General features: G+C 39.1%; 1 protein-coding gene and 1 long non-coding RNA gene across 3 annotated transcripts in view; one reads left to right on the top strand and one right to left on the bottom strand.

The window, feature by feature from the left end:
• LOC107998319 (semaphorin-2A) overlaps nucleotides 1–24656 on the top strand; it is a 515475-nt gene that overhangs the window by 202465 nt on the left and 288354 nt on the right. The gene's annotated exons all lie outside the window — the stretch shown is intronic.
• LOC107998320 (uncharacterized) overlaps nucleotides 16955–24656 on the bottom strand; it is a 64144-nt gene continuing 56442 nt past the window's right edge. The window contains exon 3 of the long non-coding RNA XR_003697808.2: nucleotides 16955–18368. This is a non-coding gene — a long non-coding RNA (uncharacterized LOC107998320). The remainder of the gene's footprint in view (nucleotides 18369–24656) is intronic.

The raw sequence follows: 24656 nt of genomic DNA, 5'->3' as shown, positions 1-24656 counted from the left end.
GTGGCGCGGGCCTCGACCGACCTCCGTGTCGAGTCAGAAATCAGGTATTAAACGTGATAATTACAATCGGCGTGGCCGCGTTGCGGTATGTTCACGTGACGAGCGACGTAGACCGATGGTTTCGTGGAAAACCGTGAGCCTGGACGATCTCGTTCCATGGAAAGGAAGAAAACGATCGATCAAGATGATGAAGATAGGAGAGGAACAAGAGGGAAAGTAAGAGAGGAGGGAAAAATGGAAATGAAAAACGATGGGTATTAATTTTAAAAACGATGCCTGACCTCAGTGTTCGATATCTCGAATTTTTGACAACTTACCGAAAATATAAAATAATCTCACTTTCTATATAGATGGAATCATTAACATGGATGATCCAATCGATCGGAAAAGTCAAAAATAAAATACGGATAGTTATCTCCGATAGTTTAAATATTCTATCATTTTCTATAATCTTACTGAATATAGAATTACATCGGAAAACATTGTTCATTCTAACGTAAAATCCCCACGAATAGCCGACAGTTAGATGACTTCTGCTTGTACACGCGAGAACGTATCGATTGGGGTACAGATCCCTGTTGCACGTAGGCCAAATGACGGCGTATTATTCCCCACTTACCCCTCCCGTTGGCAAAGAATACGGGAACACGACGTGAAATCGCTCGCGTGCCGCATGAGTCATCATTCATTTCGTGTTACGCGAGCTGACGTTACGTGTCGGTGTTTGTGCACCTGCAGTTACACCTCCCCCTCTGTACGTGTGCAACACCGTGTCCGCGCGGACTTTGAACGACGCCGGCCTGGTGGACGCCGCACTTTTATCTCCAGAATCGGTTTACATGACCGGCATCTGATAACAACGGCCGGGATACCCCTTATTTACTCCGTTTTTACACCGCCCATCCCGTTCCACCTTACTCTTTTTCCTGGCCGAGGGGGTGTTGTATCCGCGCGCGGGAGAAGGTGCATGCCGATCATTATCGTGGCGTGTTGTCTTCGAAATAGCCCTAGTTCCCCTTGGATCGTTGATGGAATTCTTGAGGGATGGAATCCATTTCTCTAATCGTGATGAATTCGTGGTACGGTTTGCCTTTCTAATCGTTTTTAAAGTCGCTTTCGTGAAACTCGAGCAAAGAGTGTAGTTTAACGTGCGTCAAGCGTGTATGGATGGTTCATACGAAAAGGGAATTCGTTAGTTTCGCGTGATCATCGAGTGAGTATATTTTATGCGCGTGATGCATTTCAAGCGCAACGTGGACATGTTGAATTGAGTAATAAAAGAGGAGTTTTAAGGGGATAGTATGTAGATGTTAAAAAAACGTACACAGAGTATCTCGATTTTAAATTATACGGAATAAAGATAAGAATTGATATGAGATTTATATTATATTCTTCAAGCAATTCAATTTGGCAATTGATTTAAATTAATGTAGAATATTGCCTTGCAATTATTGTACTTAAAATGTTTTCTTTCACTCTTACTCTGATATAATGATAATGCAATAATCTTATTTTCAACGTCATCATTTGAAAACACGATATCAAACAGGATTATTCATTATCAGTTTCCGGATAAAAAGATCCCACAGCGCGACGAATGATGCCTTTAAATATCCTCGAGACCAGTGACAGTAGGAAGGAAAAGATCGCAAGATCGGCAGCTGGTATCGAGGGTCGAATGTGCAAATCACGATTTTTAAGTGGCGACGAGAATCACGTTTCTCAAACCACCCAAACTCCAAATAGACATCAAAGAATTCGCGATCTAAGAAAGATCTTTCGATCTGTTAGGGAAGCAGCAGTCCTTATTATATTGGCCGTCCGCTCAGGAGTGATCGAAAGGATTCCAGAGAACGTGTTACGATGACAAAATGAGCTGGGTCGAAAAAGGGAGGAGAGAAACCAGGGTTTTTTGGGGGTTTCCCATCCTACATGGTAGGGAGTCTCAAACAAATTGAGTGGAGATCCGGTTGTCTGCTCGTTTATAATGATATCAACGCGTCTGTCTATCCTCCCTTCTCCACGCTCCTCTATTATTCTCCATCTTCCTCTTTCTTCCCTCTTTTCGTTGTTCGATCTCGTTTCGCTTTGATTTCACGCCTCCACCCTTTTCTCCTCGATTTTCCCATTCTCCCATCTCCTTTTTTTTTGTTTCTTCTCTTTCACAGCTTCTCTCGTGTATGCACGAACGATCGCGCGTGCAACCTTCCGCAACGCGTACTTTGAACACGCATCGTATCGTCGGTATCATTAACGACGTACAATAAAATCGTGAAACGTCATAGCACGTTTGTCTTTCACATGGATAATACGTTTCTCCATCGCGGTTGTTTTCACTCGTTACTCTTTCCTTCAACGAAACCGCGTCGAGACGTCGGCTACCAACAATTCTCTCATTGCATTGCATTGCATTGTTTCCGTTTTCACGTTCGATCGCCGGAAAATCGTGCGTAATTTGCCGCGCCTCGCCTCGTGGGGATTTTAACGAGGCCCGCGGACAAATTATCTCGCCGAATTGATCGTTCGAGGCGCGCGCCGATTCACGGCGCACGCGCAGAACGCGGTCGATAACTCTCGCGCCCCGGTTTATCGACGGAGGAGATTATTTCGCGTAATTTGTATTAATACTCGAAAGCAAGTCTCGTTAATAGTTAAGCGCCCGGCATTAATTGCGATGCATTGCGGTTAATGAAATGTACAGCGCGCGAATGTGGCGTTTTCGTTTGACAATTTCACGCGGCGCGTCATCTCGCTCTCGACGAGATATCCGAGCTTGGCCGGAAACGCTTGACAGCGCTTAACAAAAGTTCGTAACGAGATTTCAATAGACGTCGCGACTGTATATTTAACGCTCGCAAACAGTTATAAATGTTACGCTTAATTGTTTATTATTACCACGCGCTTGTGTGGCTCTTGTTTGGAATAAATATTTATCCTTTTAACGGGATAGGATGGCGTACCACCGTTTATTCATTAAATCGATTTGTGTTTTTGCCTTTTGTAAATCGAAAAATACAGCGATGTCCGTTTTATTATCGGAGTTACATTAGCACAGTATTGGTGATAACGATAAATAGATATTAACGAGTCGCGAAGTAACACTGGTCTTCGTATTAGTTTTATATACGCGTTTTATTACACTGTAATGCGAATGATCGAAAACACTCTTTATTTAAATGGTAATGAAATAATAAGCTATAATAATAAAGGATGAAAAATCATGCAATTGAATATATTTTTGTGCAGTACTTATGCGATTTCATCGAAACGTAATTAAACTAATTACAAAAGAATTTAATTTCCAAGCAAATGACGCAAGCAAATGATTATTTCTTATTCCCATTTCCAACTCGTTCAAAATGTGAGAACGAGTGAGATAACCAGTGACGTGTTCCATCCTCGATAGCAGACTCGATCTGCGACTAGTAAGTGTGTACCAATATATTTATTATATAAATTGCAGCGGGCTGAGCATGTTTTTATAACGAGCGGAAAATAGCATACGGTTTTCCAAATGGAATTGAAATTGGAAATGAAATTGTTTCAGTGGATGTAGAAAAATTAATAGAATAGTTTCCCATTTTCCCTGGTCAACTGATATCTCCACCCCTTGGAAAACCAATGTCCGCGTTGGGACATTAATAAAAACCGAAGATAATCTTGTGAAATTGATTTTGTGCGTTGGTGCGCGAAACTCTCGAAAAAAATATCTATATGAAACGCAGATACACGTTGATGAAACGTTCTTCGAACTATTTAAATTCGAAAAAAAAAAAAATATCCAGCTTTTTCAAATCCCTAAAAATCTATCAAATAATCTTTTAAAATATTATATTAATTTCAATTAAAATGTGCGATATTTCCAATTTCTTTAAAATGCATTTAAAAATATATCTCGTCTATCTCTTCGTCCCCTGATACCTCATTCAAGTAAAATATCCTTGAAACACAGAGAATAAAAGTATATAGTACAACTTGTTAAATTTTCGTTCTTTCAATTCGAAAGAATTACGCAAATCGTTCTCGAAAATATCCCTAAAAGAACACCTCAAATCATCCCCCGGTATGTTCATCCCTATTCGCCTCCCGTATACTGTCCATAATGCCATAAAATCCAACATCAATCTCTGGAAAGGGCTGAAACTTTCAAATCTCGAAATTTATCATCTTTGTTTTTAAAAAACATTTCCACGATTTCGAATAAAGGAACCATTTTCGGTTCTGAAAAATCTCATCGATCGCCACCAACTCCACCCTTCGAACATACCTTTTCCACCCCTTGTTACGATTCGATTATCGCGTTCTCGCGCAGAGAAACTCGCGTCGATTCGCGTTTAACATCCGCCTATCCCGGCGTTCTTTCTCCGTTGAGGAAATCTGACGGTTTTTCGCGAAGATCGGTGTGGATATGATTTTTCCCATCGCATCGCCGGTTCCGCTCGAAGGATTTCGCGGAACGACACCGCTCACGGCCGATGATTAATGACGTCGGTTTGATATATCACCGTCATTTTTCACGCATAGATGGGACCCGTTGATACCCCCCCGTGCACGCTTCTGCCCCCATACACGCGTGTTAGATACGCAGCTATAGGCGCGATGCGCATTTGCTTGGAAGAATCTAGCGATGGAAAAAAAAAATGACGACTTTATTAAGGGAAGGGTGGTGGTTATGACGCGAGAAAGGATGGAGATAAGAGATATAAATTTTAATCGTAATACGAATGGTTTAAAGCGTCGTATCGCGACAAAAAACTTTTGTTTAGAAACCGTATGGCGGATTAAATTCTCGGTTGTTTCAAAACTCGAATCGATAATTTTTTCCCTTCCTATGAAAATTAATTCTAATTTTATTCTATTTATATCGTGTTTGAAAAAAGACAAGTGGAGGCAAGATGAATACTCGTACAGATGGATAGGAAAAAATTCGAAAGGTAGAATCACCGACGCGCCAATATTATCGGTGTGAATCTTCATCAACTTCTTGCACAATGGTGATTTATATCGAGTAACGAGTAAATATCGGGAGCGACGAGGATGCGGCATTTATCGAGCTAGTCACCGTGAAATATGTTATTGAAGCATCTTCCTCATGGTGGACAAGAATAGTCCCGCAGACGTGGAGTCTGTCGTTCTGTAATTTACACGTGGAAGGGTTTATTCCTCTTTCCTGCGTCTGCACATGTAGAATCGATAGACTCGTATCTCTCCTCGGCGTTTCACCTCGGTCGATGGCTTTTTTTTTCTTTTTTCTTTTTTTTTTTTACGGACGCTCTGCATGCTTCCGTAATGGAGAATGGAGAAAAATCGTCCAATTATATTTCAGAGAAGAATAGGAGTTTCCTATAAAATTATATTTTTCGATTAATTTTTCTCTAACGTGAGATAATTGCTTCGAAGTTTTATAAATGATTCGGATATTACAAAGGAAGGGGTTGTAAGTCGAAAAAAAGGGAAATGGTGGTTCAGAAGACGAATGGAAAACCGAAAAAAAAAAGTAATATTTGTTAAAAGCTTTAAACTTGGATTTGAATCTTGAAAACTCGATGTAAAAGAAGTTTTGACTTTTACGATCCATAAAGTTAAAAATCTGACCTTTAACGCACGAAGTCAAGGAAGCTTTGTGCTCCTTTGGGGGATGAGAAACTTAATATTAAAAGCGCAGCTAACCTCAGATATCTCAGAATACCAGTTTCATTTTAGTCCACGTTGAATTATTTAAAAATGATTCGAGATTCGTTATAAAAAATGATCCTTGTCAATTTTAGTCTTTTTCCAAGAAAAGAAAAATATTCTAACGTGCTTTTATTAAAATTTTACATATAAGATGTACACCAAATTGCGAATCTTGTATTCTGTTATAAATCTTTCAACTTAATATAAATTTATTCAAATGTAAAAACAATAGAACTTTAGACATAAGATTGTAGAATTTAAAATTTTTTAGAATTCAAAAAAAAAAAAAAGATTGTCTCGATACAAGTTCGTGCACGAGAGATTTAATACATTTCACTCTAACGTGGGGGAAGGGGAGAGGAGCATTAGTATGAACGTCACGTTGGCCAGTCTCTTCCAAGACTGTTGTTTCACTGGTTGGAGTTGCAAAATATTTTATGAATTACTGAGATCGTTTCGGTGTCTCGTGGTACGTGTGCATGAATGCTCGGAAAATTACGAATTCAAAAAATTTGCCTAATACGATTACGTGCATGATTTATGCGCGTACAAATGTTCTTTCACTTACCACATTTGAAATTTTCTTAAACGTGCCGAGCACGTAAACAAACGAGAGTTTATTCTAAAATTTGATGCCGCTTTGAAAACCGTTTCCCCAGTAATCCTAACTTTCTTCTTAAAGAGCTTTCAACGTTAGCATTTATTCAAATACATATAAATGCGAGAGCATGACTCGTTGAAAATTCTGAGGAAACGTGGAATATAATTTTGTGCTCGGTTAAAAATACAACAGATTACAAAAGTTATCCATTTCTAAAGTTAAATTCAAAAAAAAAATTGTCAAAAGATCTATATACATCTATTAAATTATGATTTCATGAAAAATATATATGTTTGTCTACTTAACAGCGTTCTTATTTTTTAAAACATGGATGCATTTGCCCTGTATTTTGCATCCGTGCAAACTTTTGAATACACTTTTTAAATTTAAGTCCAATCGGGAACGGAATGCAATAGAAAGTTATGATACAATTTTCCACGTTGCACTTTTATTGCAACTTTAACTACATATTCTTGTGATTTATTATAATTGAAACGAAATTTTAAAAATTCCTCGATGAATCATATCGACACGGTTTCGATCGAGGATACGAATTCGATCTTTAAGAAGTTTAACTCTTATTAAAAGAACTTCCGACAAAAGTATCCTTTCGGGAAAAAAGAAAGGACAGTTTCCTCGAATATTAGGTTCATCGTTTCCGCAAGAGAGTCGAGCAACCGGGCTTGGCAACACCAAGGGGAGGAGGGGTTGAAGGAGGGCGAGAAAGCGGTCATGGATGGGAAGGGCGAGAAGGAAAAGAAGGAAGAGAGCGAAGTAGATGGCGACGCCTTTCCATCGATGGAAGATTGAATAATTCAAAAGCGTCTTGCCCAGCGATTTTCAAACGGCGAGCGCCCACTTGTGCTTGCGGCCGCAATCCCTGGTCTAATTCCGCGTCTCCGAATAAATGCATACTATTAATGGAGGAAGGGAGAGGAGGAGAGAAGAGAGACGCTTTTACGTCTCGAATCCTATATATCCAGCTCTCGCCTCACCCAGGAATAGGGAATTCCTCGATCGACGATCGTCTACGGATAGGAAAATCGAGGGTAAGAGGTCTTCTCTGGAAAAAAAAAGAAGAAAAAGTTTTTTCTTTCCCTCTCACGTGATATGCGTGCACTCCTCCTTTATTCCACGTTTTTCGATATTCGACTATTAAATCGCTTCGTGGCCTATTCCCCTCCAGAAATTATTGTATCTTGAACGATTTTTATTTGGAATGCGATTCGCGTGCATCATTCATCGGGATAAATCATCCAGGGGAGGGGGAATTATGTATGGATCGCAGGGAAATTCGTTCATACGGAATTTCATTTAATATATTCTCGTCCACGAATGTTAAAAGAATTTATATACTGCTATTGATTAACTGTTTCGTCCAATCGGCAACAGCTTGTCTAACAAATCGTGCGAAGAAGAATATTTATACAGACAGAAATCAAGAAAAGATTAAAACACCAATCCCAGATAATCACGATAATCCTACGCCCTTCACCTTCATCCTCGATTCTCCACCCCCTTCGACGCCCCTTTCTCAGATCCAAGGACAAGCGATCAAAGCGTTCGACAGCCGTAGACAGCCAGGGTCAAAGGTGTCTGAAGCGTCGTCTGGTTCGACGTGTCACGATGTTGTGTGGTGCATCGTGCACTGCGGGAGCAACACCGGGAGGTTTTTTTGAACGTTGCGGATGCAGCCACCCCACTAGACAGAAGAGCGTCTAGTGTCAAGTGGCAGTCACGAGGGATTCTCGATACCACGGAAGAAGGGGTGGCGATGATTGTCGGGCAGAGGGGTGGGCGAGGCCTGTGGGGTGGCTTAGCGGTGAAAGGATGGGGGTGTGACGACGGCTTGTCGCATGCAGTGTCGCGGCTCGATGATTGTGACAAAACGGCCGCCATTATGGGGCTGTATAAAACTTCCTCCTCCTCGTCTTTTTTAGGATTCCACAGGATTTTAATGTGAAATTCTTTCTTCTTTCGATTTTTTAGGGATTTTCGTTGGGATGTGGCGGTGCTTCGATTAATTTTTTTCAAGATTTTCAGTTTTTCAGTTTTCGAAATTTCGTTTGCCAGGGATTGTGGTCGCGAGTGTTGCAAAAGCTCAACATCTTGGTCGAGATCTTGACACTCTGCGGGTGAATTATGCTTGATTACATTATGGACGATCTATATACGTGGTAGGTGTGTACATGTGTATACGCGTTACACATCGTGACGTTGAGAAATTTATGAGCCCGAAGATATTGTTGCACTTGTATCTTTAGCTTATTTGATATGCATATCGCAAAAATATACGGAATAATTTTTAAGCTAACACAAGAATATTAAATTTACATAGAAAAAAAATCAATTTTACTTTATTATCACTATGAAAAATCGCCTGGAAATCGTAATCAATATTAAACATCCTAAAGTTAAAGAATTCTTCATAAAAAAAAAAAAATACAAATAAAATATCAACTGCCTGTTGAATGTACCTGAATATCATTAAAGAATTCCCAACGTGTCCATTTTCCATTTCGCATGTCCTGGTTTTATTTCCAGAAATCCAGAAACTCCATTAAAAAAAATCGCCTCTGCGATTTCCTCCCTCCCTCCCTTCCAAAATAGAAACGTCAAACGTCCCCCTTCCCCCGAAATCGCGGATAGAATTCGGCCATATTCTTCGAGGATTTGCCAAGATTTACAGCGGCGAATAAACCTGCACGTTCACGCAGTGTTCCGGCCTTCCGTGTAACTGCATTCAATGCGCTCGAGCCTGAAATATGGGTGAACGTTACGGTGCAAGCATTACCGCGTCACCGACGATGAAGGTGTTATATTTCCGCGCTGTTACGCGAAATCTCGCCCCCACCGACACGCGGCTTACGCGGGATCCCGTGCAGTCGAATAGGTTTCACGATGAAACCACGATGAATATCGTATTTCATGTGTAACGGCGCGCCGCACTTCCTGTTTCATCCTTGAGCGGGACGTCGATCGGATCCGCGCCGATCCACTTCCTCTTCTCCTTTCGGTCGTGGAAAATTTTATTTGCCTCGGGATTATCGAATGATGGCGGTCGTGAAAGTGCAATGGGATTTGGAATTTGCGAGGAATGAGGTATTTTCCTTTTTTTTTTTTCTTCTTTTTCTCTTAAATCTTCGGCCAGTGAAGCTGGTGGGGTCAACTTTTGATCTACGATTCTGACGTATTTATAGTATCTACTCGGGTCAGATGTGGGTCAAAAGTGAGTTGGAGGAAAAATTCTCTTTATCTTGGCTTGAATATTACCATCACTCGTCTCTGGAAACTTTACTCTTCAAATAGATAGAAGATAGAAATTTTGAAGGTAAGGTGATTCGAAAGTTGGTGGAAGAGCGACGAGTGGTCCAAATTAAAGGGGAGAATACGTTTCTTGGAAAAATATTGTTTTGAGTCATTTCTATCTTCTTGTTATATTCTATACACACTTTTAAAAGTGTGGAATAATTGATATATTAATCTACAAATATATATACGATCCATGTTTTAAAGAATCAATTATAAAAAAATGTAGGAGCGAATAGATTTCTATTTCTCTTTCACTATTCACCGCGTTATATTACAAAATCAGTAAGAAAAAGTAATATTACGTCATTTGGACGTAATCATACATTAATTTTATACCACGAAGAAGAGAAGCATCGTTATAATAGTAGTACATTATAATAATAGTTCATGGAACAAACAGTCAGACCCTTTATATGAGATTCATAAAAGATCCAAGCCAAAGATTTTATACGTCTACGACTGCCACGTCGTTTCCTTCTACCTCCCATACTCCATTGCTCTATTTGTGAATCTCTTCGTGTCGCCAGCCAAAAGAGTAATGCAATTAATGAGCCATGAACAAGTACAGCCTTGATAAGCATTTCACAATTTCTTTCTTTAAATACTATTATCAGACTACCAAGTTCCGATAAACTAAATAGATCTTCTGTCAATCTCGACACTTTTCAAGATGTCGAGATTGCAAAGCATAAAACAGAATCAACTAAACGCACGCAAACACGAAGGCCGATGCGTTGTGCGGACAAAAGGAGAAAAGAAGGAGAGACACTTGAGTCGAAGTGAGATGGAAACACGTAAAAAGGAGCACGTTACCGTGGTGTACAGCCTGGGGAAAAAGTAAGCAACAGGGGGTTAAGGGTGGCGAAATAGCGTTCCTCTTTGTGTGCGATCAACGTCTCGCTCGCTTTATGGCCATGGTGCTCGGCCATAACGACGACCATTGCATTGTGGCACGGGTATATAAAGCGGTTGAACCTTAAACAGCCCGATCCTGGCACCGAAATCTCGCGCGAGAGAGGCCTCTCTTCTTCTCCCCTCCTCGCGTCACCACGTTCTAATGTCCACGATGACAAAGGGAACGCGAATGTCACCAATGTTGCCAACCTCCTGGCTGAAATGATCCTCCATCACGGAAGAAGTCGAAGGATGTCCGGAATTCCTCTCACGAGGAAGGCATTTCGAAGCTCGAAAATTCGAGGGGATGTTGAATTGGCTCGATTAACATTTAAATCGTTTCGCGTTTTTCTCTTTTTTTTTTTTTTTTTTAAGAAAGTCGTCCCTGCTCCGTTTTGATGTGGCGCTGTTTGACGAGAGGGCTCTCTCTTTCTCTTTGCGGTGAGAAACGTGTTGGGTGTTTCCTTTTCGCAGGGTGAAAGGTAAACGGAAAGGAAAGCGTTTTTCAGAGGAATTGCATACGTACGCATCGAGAAGTTTTGAGTTTTAATTCACTGTTCCTTCCATAACGTGTTATTTATACTCGCAATCCATCATTTCCAAATTGTTATAAATTGTCAAGTTTAAACTTTCGCATTTTACCATCTTATATAATACTTTTTCGCGTCAACTTTCCAATCGATCACCGGTATGTGCTATTTTGACGAAATTAATTCGTGAAATTCTTCTCTTTTCCACCGCGTAAAAAAAAAGAAAGGATCGTAGCTCATTTTTCGCATCAGCATCTCAGGGTTGTTGGGTTTAACCGCAGACGAGTCTACCGATTATTTCCGGGCCCTTGGAGGTTTATATCCTTTTCCCCGAGGAAGCAGCACGATAATAGAGAGCCGGTTGACGCGCCACTGTTTTTGGGCCGGGAATTATTGCCGGTTCCGCGGACGCCTGATTTACATTTATTGCGCCGCTTGCGTAATGGTGTCGCTATATCTTCGGTTATTCCAACTAATTATACTCCCATTCCGATAAAATATGAGCAACGAGCAGCGAGCCGTTCGTTACCCACGTCCTTCGAACCGCTCAAGGATTCGGCCCGTTGTTTTTCTCCCTCCTTCTTCTCGTACTTTTGATATGAATACACGAATGTATTCGATAATGCGATTTATCAGGTCGTTTCATCGAAATTCGGGGAATAGCGCGATAAAGGATTTTTAGATTGTGTCGCTTTTATCAAAAAAAATCTCTTCGCTCCGTACTTTTTAACGAAATTCCGACGAGAAAAAGAAAAGAAGGGAAAAATCTTGAACGAAAGACGAAAAAAAAAATTAATCGATCGATTTATTCTTTCTTTCTCCCTTTTACTTTCGATCCTGCGAGTTTCGAAGGGCGAAACTTAACACGATCCGATAACTTTGAGATAATTTTCGCGGTCCACAGCTAATTACATTTAGAGGTGGAACGGACGTAGGACTCGGCTACGTAATCAGAACTGTCGAATAATCCTGTTCCCCGATAACGGTGCAGTTTCCTTCCATGCCGTTTCCATGGCGGTTTCTCGAATGGTCCGCTGCCTCAGCAACCGTCCCGCCTCTTAATTGCCCTCGTTCGTTACGATTACACGAACGATACATCCTTTTTATTGCCGATCGACGACCGGCCCAACATCGTGCTACATCCACCCGCGAACATTCCTCGCTCCATTCCACTCCTCCGATTAACGTTTTGTCCGGAAACGAGATAGTAAACGGTCTTGTTACGTAGTGTTTCACGAGTCGTGGATGATTAATTAATTTCTTGAAAATTGGAGAAAGGAACGTGGAGTGATTAAATTATTTTTAGAGATTAAGTAATGTCAAGTTCTCCGTTATTGGACGATTATCTCTTGGAAATGATTAAATTAGATGTGTCTTATTTTAAAAGTCTCATTGAGTATGTGCAATAGTTGTTGCAATTTCTTTTAGTTTTTAAATAATTTATCCAGAAATTATCTACTTGTTCCTCGAGCGAAACGACATCCTCGGGAAGGAAGAGAACGATCTACGAAAAGAAATTCAATGTTAGTACTCAAACCACAATGTTTTATCGCGTAATAAATAAAAAAGATAGGTGAAATACCTCGTCCATAGTTCCTCGTAACAAAAAGGGAGAAGAAGCGACGGTCGATTAAATCATCATCCTCGAGCAAACGTGTACATAATTGTATATCAAACTCTCGATGACAATCGGAGACGATAGCCGGCGGTTATGGTCGTGCATACTTTGGAAACTTCTGTGCAATGATGGTTGCGTGAACAACCAGCGACACGTCGAGTGGATGGCACGTGAAGTACCAGTCACATATGCTTTCGACGTTTGCTGGCCGTGCATAGATAATGCGGATAATTAGTGACAGTCGGGACAATGCGCCCTCGTCATTTTCAAACGGATTTCTCGATAATTCTCGAAAATTTTCTCGGTAGTTTGTAATCTATCGATGGACGAATTTGTTTGTTGATAATTTTTCGAAACGATATTTCAGTTTATTAGAAATTTTTATATCGAAAAATTGTGTATTTTCATATATTTTAAAATTTGCGTATATTCGATTGTAATTGCATTTTGAAATAGAAAAGAAAAAATAAAGCAGAAGAAAAATTTCCGGTTCGTCTTATTTTTCTTCTTCTCCCTCTTCTTCGAAGCATATCTTTCCCGTTTGTAACTTATTTCTACCTTTGAAAAATTTAGTTTCTTAAAATGGAATCTAAAATAAGCTTAATCTGTAATATGCAAGTAGGTCAAAGGAGAATTATAAATTTTTACTACTTTCAAAGAGACGGAAGAATATTCTTCTATAATAAAAAAAGGAAGGGAAAAGGAGAGAACTTTCAACGCAACCTCGAATGCATCCACGAACACGCAAAATTACATTTCCTATATATATATATATATATATATTAATAAAATCGAATAAAGCTTACCCTTAAATTCTCCGATTAATCCCCAACACCGATGAAAACACGATTTCTCATCAAAGATTCACCGATTCTTTGCGCAAAATTTTCCCTCTCCTTCCATCTCAAATCTCTACGTACCCATCGACAATACATCGCGGGAATAAGAAAGTCGAAACGACGGAAGAGCGAGTCACGATCACGAGAGGAAAGGGAAATAAAATTCGTATCGAGGGGGTGACGAAACTCGTCGAATTTCCTCTTTCAATCTCGCGGACACTATTCAATTTCCCGGATATCGCGGCTAAGGGACATCGAGATATTTCTTCTCTTTCGATATCCTCGCGTTTTTTCTTTCGAAATTTCCTTTCTCCACCCCCTCGTTCCGCCCCATCCGATCCGACACCGCTGTGCCGTGATTGCAAGCCGTGAATTCCACCCTCGTTCCAGGGGTCGAAGCGAGAAGAAATGGCCCTCGCCGCGAGTAACGTAGTCAGGCGAACGCGTGGCCAATGAGCCATTCGCTCTCCAACCCCTCTTTATTTTTCCTTCTCTCCTCCGTCGGAACACAGGCTGCCCTCCGTTTTCGTTTCGATCGTGGATGTTAATGATGAGACGGTAATGGTAATGGCAATCTTTTTATTAATCATCGCGACGTGTGAGCTTCAGTGTGATTCAGATGTGATTGAATTAAGAGGCGCGTGTGTGCGTGTATTGTTGTTGTTGAATATTGAATTTCTGGAAATTTGAAAAAATTTTGAGATTAGAATAATAAGCGGATTTGTTAAACAAGTTGTTGATTTTTTGTTATAGAATTTAAGAAAGTTCACTGAAATTTTATTTGTGTTTTATTATTGAATGTTACGAGCAGCAATAGTATTATTTATTATAGTTGGTACCTATTTGTTTTCCTTCGATACTTCACATACTGCAAATGTTTTTGTAAACAGATACGCGCAATTACGTATGATTAAATATTAAAGTTAAATCCGTACATTACATTGTGTCCAGTCAACACTCTTATGCAAATTTAAATTTTTCTGTGAATTAATTGTATAATATTTTTGGACAAATTGTCATCGATTCCTAATTTATTTCTATACATATTGTATACTGATTGTAAATTATGTGTTCTATTAATTCTCTTTTCAAGAAAAAAAATCTTATATTTTTTGAAGACCAACCGATTATCTCTGCTCGATTCATCCTTTTCTCTTCTCCACTTTGCCGAGATTTTGTCTCTCGACCAGTTACCATCGAGATTTGCTCTTTTCTCCGATTATCTTAGATTAAGCGAAGGCTCTGGAGCCCGAAGATCTCCAGGATCGAAGAGAAAGAAGGACATATCGAGATATGTAGACCTAATTGAATTTCTTTTACCGTGGTCGATGCCGACCATGCTTATCAGACCGGAATTTCCGTCTCAGATAAGTATTATGAAAGCTTAATTTATCGGGAAAGAGGACGTCGAAGCGGAGAATTCCATCGTTCGTTAATGGCTGATAAATATTGGATCGATACGAATAATTAATATCCCGGAAATTATAATTTATGCCGTCCGAGGTAATGAAAAATTGATGAATTGTCTGGAATAAAAAAGTTAAAGATCAGCGTTTAATAGTAATCGAAATTTAAATAGGGATCCGTCATCTTAATTTTAGTTGCGATCGAATATTTATATCCAAAACACTTGCACAGAAACGAAATATTTCGATAATTTTGGAAATTGTTTATTTTGATCCTGTCGAGTAAACTCAAATGATCGATGAAGAGGAAGTTATTTAAAATTCTTTATCTCTTCCTTCCCCCCCTTTTTTTTAAATTATCTTTTCTGACATCTGTGCACAGATATGACTATCTACTAATATTCCACGTACTAATATTCTAGATATATAAAACCGACACTGTAATTCCCTTTCAATCAAGCTTCTCGATACTACTAATAGTCAGATTTTCCGAATCGACGCAACGAAGGTCGAAAATTTCCTTTTTGCGTTGGGGAAGCGAGTCGAGACGGGATCGGATTGGGGGTGGTCGGTAAAGCAAAGTAAATAATGATTAGGGCGATTTGTATTTTTACGTCGTGCCTGATTTCCGTTGGATAAATATTGCGAGTTTTCTTAAGACCTTCCACTTCTGCTTTACTCGAACCAATCCCTCCCTCTCTCGTTCTGCCTCTTTCGTCGACTTTCCGCCCATCCTCGTGCAAGTCGGTCTTAAAATGTTTTGCCCAGTTTACACAAGGGCATCTTTCATCACTCGACATATTTCTCGTAAGTTGTTTGAACCCGCTATTTGAGAATCATTTTTCCTCTTCCCCTTTGGATATGATTTTGCAAATGATTTTTACAAATTATAAATGAAAGGAAATTATTCTTTTCGTTATCGAATTACTCACCAATATCGATCGAAGGATGCTTAATATCCGTAATGGCTAACTAAATCGTAACTCGATCATTCCCCAATGAAGACGTGTGTATATATATATATATATATATATATATACGCTCAACCTCAAACAGGAATGCGTTTTCCAAACGAAAGGCCGCCCCCGCTTTGATCATTAAACCTCAAGCAATAGAATCCATCGACAAAGGAATCAATCCTCTCTAACTTAATCACCGAGTGGCGGGGCAACGATCGGCAAATCGCGATTACAATAACAGGTAATAGGAGTCCCCCTCCTCTCCCCAAGCAATGGAGGACATCGAGATCCGAGAGAATTCGCGATAACGAAGCGTCGAAACGCGATCCTCGGCCCGCGCAAGAACGATATCCACGTATACGCGTGTACTGAATCGTTCCACCCTCCTGGAATGAAATAATCCGTTAATTTAATCGAGGAACGGTATGCAGAACATTACGTACATTTCCCTACACGTACCTTTCAACCAAGACCATCGAGAGTATTTCCTCTCGCGCGTCAAATGTACATAAAATCCTCGCGCGTGAAAGTTTCCAGGAAACAAGAAAAATGGATGGATGGAAAACGCGTGAGGCTGCGTTGGTTTGACGCTATTTGGCTCCACAGAGAATGCGAATCGGTTACCTGCGATTTCTCTTTTTTTTTTTTCCTTTTTCTATTTAATTTTTCCCCCCGTTTCGTTCTCTCTTTCCCTCGTTGCGCCGTTCTAAACCATTTTACAGCTTACAACGTTTGTAAAATCACGAGTGAAATGATGTACAGACACGGTATGGTGTTCACAAGCGATCGTTCAAGTGGAATCGGTTGTAGCAGGCCGAGGAGACGTGTTTTCGTAGTCCATGAAATCAGCGGAACACCGCTTCGTGTACGCGTGTCTTCAAAGAGCATTTTTATAGTTTTTCTCTTTCTCTCTCTCTTTACCAGGCAAATTTTGTCGATTTTATTCGATCGTTGCGGATATCGTTGACTGCGCGATCCGCTTTTCTTTATTCGAGGCCGAATATCTCGATGCTTTACCTGTGTAATTGAAATTGGCAGGAAATTGTAAAATTGGGCAAAAATAGTATTGGAGGAAATATGTAGTGAATGATGCATTGGAAATGAGATCGAGAAATCAGGTAATTTTGTACTGAGTTTTTATTATTGTATAAAAATATTTTAACACGTTTGAAATTTGTATAAAATTTTAATGAAATTGAAATAATATTGTTAATGAAATTTTACGAGTAAACTTGACCTATTTAAAAATCTATAATTTGTTATATTTGCCAATATTATCAGTTAAATTACAAGAGAGAGAGTGTACAAGAGAAAGATACACCTGGCTCGATCAACCGAGATCGGAAAGTAGTAATTATGGCAGCATTATACACCCTGTATCAAATATTCTACGCCGTTTTCCCCTTAAATAAATTTATGCAGACGCAAAACGCAAGTTCGTGCTTGCACGCGAATATGGAAATTCGCCTCGTCGTATCACATATGGAACACATCTTCTGAGAAATTATAATCAAAATTTTTAATTTTTACGTGATTTTTTTGCGTTTTCCTTGGACTGCCAACAAGAGATCATGTAATTTGTTAACCTGTTTCTTTTTCTTCTTAAATTCTTCGTACGATAGAACTTTCTGAAAATTTTGAAATTTTAATTAGATTCAAATATATATATATATAGGTCACAAGAGTATTTGTACATCACCTTATATGAAAATTCAGGTTTTAATAAAAGTTTACGTGTATGTATAACACGTGAAAGAATTTTTTTCGATGATTAATTTTTTCCACTCTCAAACATTCATTTTTTCATATTTTGAATATAATCTCCGTTGATAATATTTTATAAAAGCGTAATAGAGCGTGAAAATCTAAAAATCTTATATATTATTTTACCAAATTACAAAAAAAGAAACCCTCGATCTATCTCAATGCATATTAATTAACGACAAACAGAATTTAAATCTAACGTTTCTCTTTACGTATTATTATTAACTAACTCATTCCCGCAATATTTATTATGCACAATTAATTCTTCAATATTGTCGAATACTTTAAAAATCTGCTTTCTTAAATAAAAAAAAGAACACCTTTCCATTTAAATTTCGTGCTCCCCTTTTTAGTCGACACGCTCGGAGCCGTACCAGCTACAAATTAGAGGGTAAATGGCGCGAAACGACTTGCCTTACGTTGTATTCCAGGATAGGATATTGCAGCGATGTATCGCATTACTGTAACGCGAACCAACTCGCGAAGCTCGTATCGTTGGCGACGACAAGGATGTAAGAAGAAGAAGAAGAAGAAGAAGAGGAAATGGAAAGGAGAGATGGAATGGTTCAGGAAACTGCGCTTGTCGGCCGAGTTTCATCGGATCCGCGTTAACGGCTAACTCGAAGCTACGTTAAATTAAACAGAGGGAGAGATAAGTTTGGACGTGTCGCTAACTTTCGCTCCTCTCGAGCCACCCTTCTTGCAAACTGGCCCTCCTCATCGCTTGTAATTTCGGCACTTGCCACTTTTCGGCCGCTGCACCAACACGCTGCAACCAAAGATTGATTTGAAACGTGAAAAGAGTTGAATTATCTCTTACGTGATAATATATAAAATTATAGGGATTTTGTTCTTGAGGAATTAACTAGATTATTTTTGGAGGATGAATTTGGATCTTGAAAAATCAATTTTGAAAATTTATGAAATATATAAATTTGGTTATTGAATACTAATAGAGATAGTCATCTATCAGATCGGAATATATCGAGCACGTTGAATAATTAATATTTAATTGGATATTTATATAGTAGAATAGTCAACGATTGATCAGGCACGTGTATATTTAATTTCTTTCAAAAGTTTCGAGGAGAAAATTTTATTCCACAGTTTTAAGATATAAAATGACTCGATTATTCGTGTGTAATTAATTTTCAAATATTTCATTTTTACATCTTTCTTTTATAGATATTTAAACTATTGCTAGAATCTAAATATAACATTTGATCTACTTTCCAATAATATAAATATATTATGTTCGACTACAATTGGATTTTAAACATGAGTGTAACTTCGACATTATAAAATAAAGCTAGATTATATACTACATGGAAAACTTGGGTGGTGTCGAGTTGCTCGATGCGCAGACATTATCGACATGCGCAAAAATAACGAGCCTCCTTCGAACACGAATAATCCACGAATAATAATAGATCACACGTATTTCCAGTTGATGCTCCAGTTTAGGCTAAAAAAGAATCCGAAGAAATGTATTATTGCGTACGGTCATCAGACACCTCGATGAACAATCGATCCGTTGAAATTGAAAGCATTACAGCATCTATCAGTATATGATACCAGAAATAAACGTTGTTCAAAGCGCGTACATTTTTACTGAATTAATATCGGAAAATATTATCCATTTTAATTTATACCTTCATCGATTACGCGATGATATATCTACAAACCATATAATTTAATATTATATTGTAATATTTATAAGATTTCTATCGCAAACGAACCCATAGAGCCTTATCAGAACATTCCCTTCCCCCTCCACCTCCGTATTTCATCCGAACGACATAAAAGGGGATGCACAAGGTTCAGAGTCAGGTCGGGTCGCGCCCTTAACATCCAGCCCCTTTCTATCCAGCTCACCCTTTCCTTCCAGAGCCCATCTTCACCCTGTCCGTTTCCTCCCTCTCGAGCCTTTCCTTCTTCTACAGGGCGCGCGTTTTAAAACACGCATTACACCAGGGGGGTCGAACTCCCCCTTCAGGTATTATCCCGTGGGCCGCGTAATGTGGGAATACAATGTATCACGGTTTAAGGGAAAAAATAGCGACCACCTACCCTTCGGTGGCCATCCCTTTGTTCGTGCCTCGTATTGCAGAGACAGGTGGGAAAAGCGTGAAAGGGTGCACTGCGTACAGGGGGTGCGAACCTGGCGGTGGCTAATGGAGGTGCGGTGTAGGCAGGTCGAATAAAATTTTATGGGGATATGGGGGCTGAGACGGAGCAGGATCCACGTTTTTATGATCTTTTGCTTTTCCCTGAGTGAAGTAGTATGTGTGCTCCTTTAAAAGAAAAGTTCCAAAGGAATTTGGGATTTAATATAATATAATAGGAGATTGGTTAATTGTTGGAAAGATTTTTCGAGTAAATGTTTGTCACGGATTCATCGATATTTTATACTTGGAAATAATGTTTCTCGTTAATCAATGGTTCGAGTTTGTTGGGCAAGAAGTTACTTTTATAGTAAGGTTATTTTCATCCTTCGGAGAAGGGTGTTGAACACCGCCCTATTTGTATTTATAGCTGAGAACGTACTTGAGATTTTTTCTTGATTAAAAGATATAATTATATGGCGATATTGATTTCTCGGGGTCTTATTTTTTTTATATTTGATTCCTTTTCATTAAAATCATTGATAACATTGATCGTTAAACGATTTAATAAAATATATCGTATCCAATTAACCGCAATATACAATATAATTTATCGATATATAATTAAACATCCTTCCAAATATCTATTAGCGAATCTATAATCTATTAGCGAAATGGTACAATATTCAAAATTGAAATACCGTTGAAATATTTAAATATACTTTCAATATAATAGTTATCGGAATAATTTATACCGCTGTTTACACATTTTGAAATCATTCAAGATACAAATATTCATTTCTTCGAGAAAGGGAGCACTTCAAACTTTCCGCAAACTTTCCTATTCGAAATTGCCTGTTGGTCACAATTGACAATGGATGTAGGCCGCGATGTAAATGGTACGTAGAAGTGGCAGTACATATAGATGGGGACTATGCTCGTCGAATGCATATCCGACAGTAAAAATTGGAATATCCTGGAGGAGAATACGAAAATCGAGGGGGCGGAGAGGGGGGGGCAACATGTGATTTATATTCAATGGAGGATAGTTCTTCAAATTTTCAGGGAAGGCGGGAAATTGACCGACTTATATTGAACTACGATATTTTATGTAACTTTTGGCTGTTTGCGTGTGCCGATGGTTCAAGAGGTCGTACGTTTTCCGTCCCATTTACATTTCTAATGCGAGTGTGTATTTTCAAATTTAGGTCAAATCGAGTGGTAAATTGAGTTGTGGATTTAATTTTCGGGTTAGCGCGTTAAATCGATTAAAAGAACGTTTGTTTTCTTCTTTTTTTTTTTTTTTAGATAGATTTAGAAAAATTACCGAATAACGGATTGGATTTCACTCGGTTTCCCCTTAATGGATTGAATAATTGAATTTTTCCACAAAGATTTTTCTTTAATCTCCGATCTAGAAATATTTTTCAATTGCTTGTAAAATTCTTTTAAAAATCATCTCAATCTATTCAATAATAAAAATAATATCGATAAGTTGCATTATTTCACTCACTTATAATTAAAATCATTGAAAACAATTTATCCATGTAGTAATTAATATTGAATTTGAATATTTTCATAAAATGATTATAATATTTTAAATTTCACTAACAACGGAAATCTTAAGAAGCTTTTTTAACACTTGTATAAATTTTAATTCATTTCAACTCTTCGGTAACTGATATTGATTTTCAATGAATACAAAAATACCAGTGCAATGAAATATGCAAAATGGAATTCAAAATTCAAAAACAACACACACGCATATATATATATATATATACATATACACAAAGCAAAGTTCAGATAATTTTCTTTCTTTAAAAAAAGAAAAACCTGTGACGTTTATACATACGTTTATAGAACAGGAAATCGTAATGACGCACGCATCACTCCTCTCCTCCCATTTCCTCTTTACGCCAGTGAACCAAAACTGGCCTGCATTACTGGCAGGATCGTTCCGTCCTGCACAATGCGGCATCGACAATGCGATCCAAAACGTCAAGCGTCTTCCGACAAGCGTTTGTTCGAAAACAATGGTAAGCGAATCAAACGGCCCCTCATCTTTATTTCGTCCCCCTGGGAGTATCCGTTAATCAGGTGGGTACACGCGAGAAGGAGGAGAAGGTGGAGGAAGGAAAGACCCCCTTTCCGTTTTCGGTCCGTGCGTGCACACACACACACACACACACACACACCGTGGCTTCCAAAGCCTATTCAGGAGGGGAGGGGGCCGGTTGTTTGTTAAATACGCCACTTAGCCGTGAAGTCGAGCGCGGTTAGTTGTTTGTTTTGCTCGAAGCACTCGCGATAATTATTCATCGTTGCCTTTATGCCACGCCTCGCCCTTCGAGAAACACGCCACGAGAGGAATAACGAGAGAGGTCCTCTATCTATTGACTCGATGGTACTCGCGATGGTACCCCCCTTTCGAGAAGAATAAACTGCGAAAAAGGACTCGTTCTCTCGCACACTTTTGCTTCCCGTTATATCTAGTGTTCAAGAATGCAATTCCTCTTTCTCTTTCCTTCCTCTTTTTATCTTCCATCGCGCTTCCCCGTCTACGATCTGTGTTCGCCTCTTTCTCTCTCTCTCTCTCTTTCTCTCTGTGAGGCGGTATTGCAGCCGTCAAACGACGTAATAACGATAAGAGCGTTTCTGCAGAGGAGGAGAAAGAATTTCTTGTCGTTGCTGGCGGCCCAGACTCGAACCTCCTCCCTTCGAAGGAGGAGGGAGATATTATTGTTTCGTTACGTCTTTCGTTCTCGTCGATTTTGTGTTTAATCGGAAGTGGTTGAGCGACGCGTTCTATCGGCGTTAAAGGAGTAACGGGGAATAGAGCAGAACTCGAGGCCGAAGTTCATCTTGCGGAGGCCGTTGATGGAAATGTTTGATGGGACGTGAAATAAAGAGAAGGGTTGGGATTAACGGCGTGCATCGAGGGATGATTAAGAAATTATTTTGGCCTTTAAAGAAACTTCGTTGGAGGAATAATAAAAAAAAGTAATGTAACGAAATGATGATATTGTTATTTAAGATTATTTGTTTATTATTTATCATGATAATATTTTCGAAGTTATTTCCAATAAGAAATTTAATTCTCGGATAACTTGATATTTTCAGATTAAATTTTCGCACTGAATTTTGGTAATTTTATTTACTTTGAAATATTAGATTAATTTATTCATGAAATATCTTTGATTCCAGAGCCCGAGACAAATATAAAAGATTATTTATTAAATTACAAGCAATTTATAAGTTTGGAAAAATAAAGATAAAACTATTTCCATCGCGTTGATCTCGTTTTCGATAACACAAACTGAATTATGAAACGGGGCGAATTATGAAAAAAGGAAGAAGCTTATGGAAGCTTTCAAAAATAATTTTCACCGTTTTCGAATAACATCTTATCAATATCATCGATTCTCAATTCCAAATTCTCCAAAAAAAAGAAAAAAAACACTGCTCATCCAAAAGAATCATCCACAAAGTACACACAATCCTCGCGGACAAAATCTCTAACCCTTCTCCAAAATAAAAAAAGAACTCGATCAAACAACTCCAGTATTCCAAACATACTTGCCAACCTTACCTCTACCACTCACCACGTATTCACGAATGCAAGCAGCCTCGTCGTAAGCAAAATAACCGGATCCAACGAGGAGTCGTGGAGGGTGGATAACACCGCGGTCGGCTCGCCCTCAGCGTGAAAATTCCGGTCCGCTCGAGTACACCGCTTTCACCCGTCGTTAAAGTCTCGGCGGGGCCTTCATCGTCGCGGTTTAATTTCGGCTACAAGGCGAAACTTTCCGGCCGCGCGAGATCGAGCGGAACGCGCCGCCATTGGCCCATTCGCCGACGACGAACGATCCCCGCCGGATAACGGGGGGGAGGGGACGCCGAGGGACGATGTTTGCGCTCCTCTATCCAAAAACCTGAAAGGGTTCTCCTGTAGATTAGAGGAGGCCGCGGTATATGTGCTTCGAGAGGGTAGATTGGCTTTCTGTCTCTATTAGAGCCAGCTCTTTCCTCCCTTAACGTGGCGAATCAACTCCCGGATCCTCCTGCTTTTTATTTCCGTGCGTCTCAAGATCGTGCCAGATGAGATAATAGACGATTGACTCCGTGGATCGGACGACAGCTGTGAAATTCTCGAATCGATTTGAGGTCTTTATTGTTCAGAGAGATGTTTTTGGATCTTAATATCTTGTAGGAATAAATAAAACAGTGGGAAAATTATACCGAGGTTTGTTTGTAAATGACAATAAAGTATAACGATGATATCCAATCCCATCCAGAAATCTGGAAAGTAAGAAGAATGTTATAAATAAGTACATATGAATTTCTCTAAAAATAATTTCCACCGTGACTTCGTACGAATCTAATTAATTGATTATAAAAATATGAGAATAAATATATAATTAAATCTTTGGTTATCCTACACTCAATTTCACATGATTCCTCCATAATCTATCTCCACGTTATCTACGAATTCCAATAACGATTAATTTGGATCCGTTAAAATTTACGATCATTTTGTATGTTTCAGATGGTGAGTATTCGAGATGCAGTAATAGTAAATGACGCGATTCCGTGATTTCACAGGAGAATTACAATGTTCAGGTAAACGTTATCACGAAACGAAATTTTCCACTTTAGTTTTCACCGATGAATAGGTTATCGAGGCCGTCGAAGATTAACTTTTCAAATACCGTCCGCAGAAATGAATTTTATCAGGGACGCGTTGAACCCCTAACAAATGGTATTACGTTCCCCTCGGTTATCTGATCAACATAACTCAGTGCGGCTAGTGACCACCGTAACACGATACACTGACCAGAACAATGCATGCGTTCACGGCGGTTACAACCTTTGATAATTACGATATATCGATCGTTTTAAATGAATTAACCAAAGAAATACAATTAAATTGATCGATGGAAATTAATGTA

The sequence above is a fragment of the Apis cerana genome, linkage group LG6 (genome assembly GCF_029169275.1).
Source record: "Apis cerana isolate GH-2021 linkage group LG6, AcerK_1.0, whole genome shotgun sequence".
In the NCBI taxonomy this organism is placed as follows: Eukaryota; Metazoa; Arthropoda; class Insecta; order Hymenoptera; family Apidae; genus Apis; species Apis cerana.
Note: the sequence above shows the minus strand (reverse complement) of the source record. Positions and strands in the feature narration are given on the sequence as shown.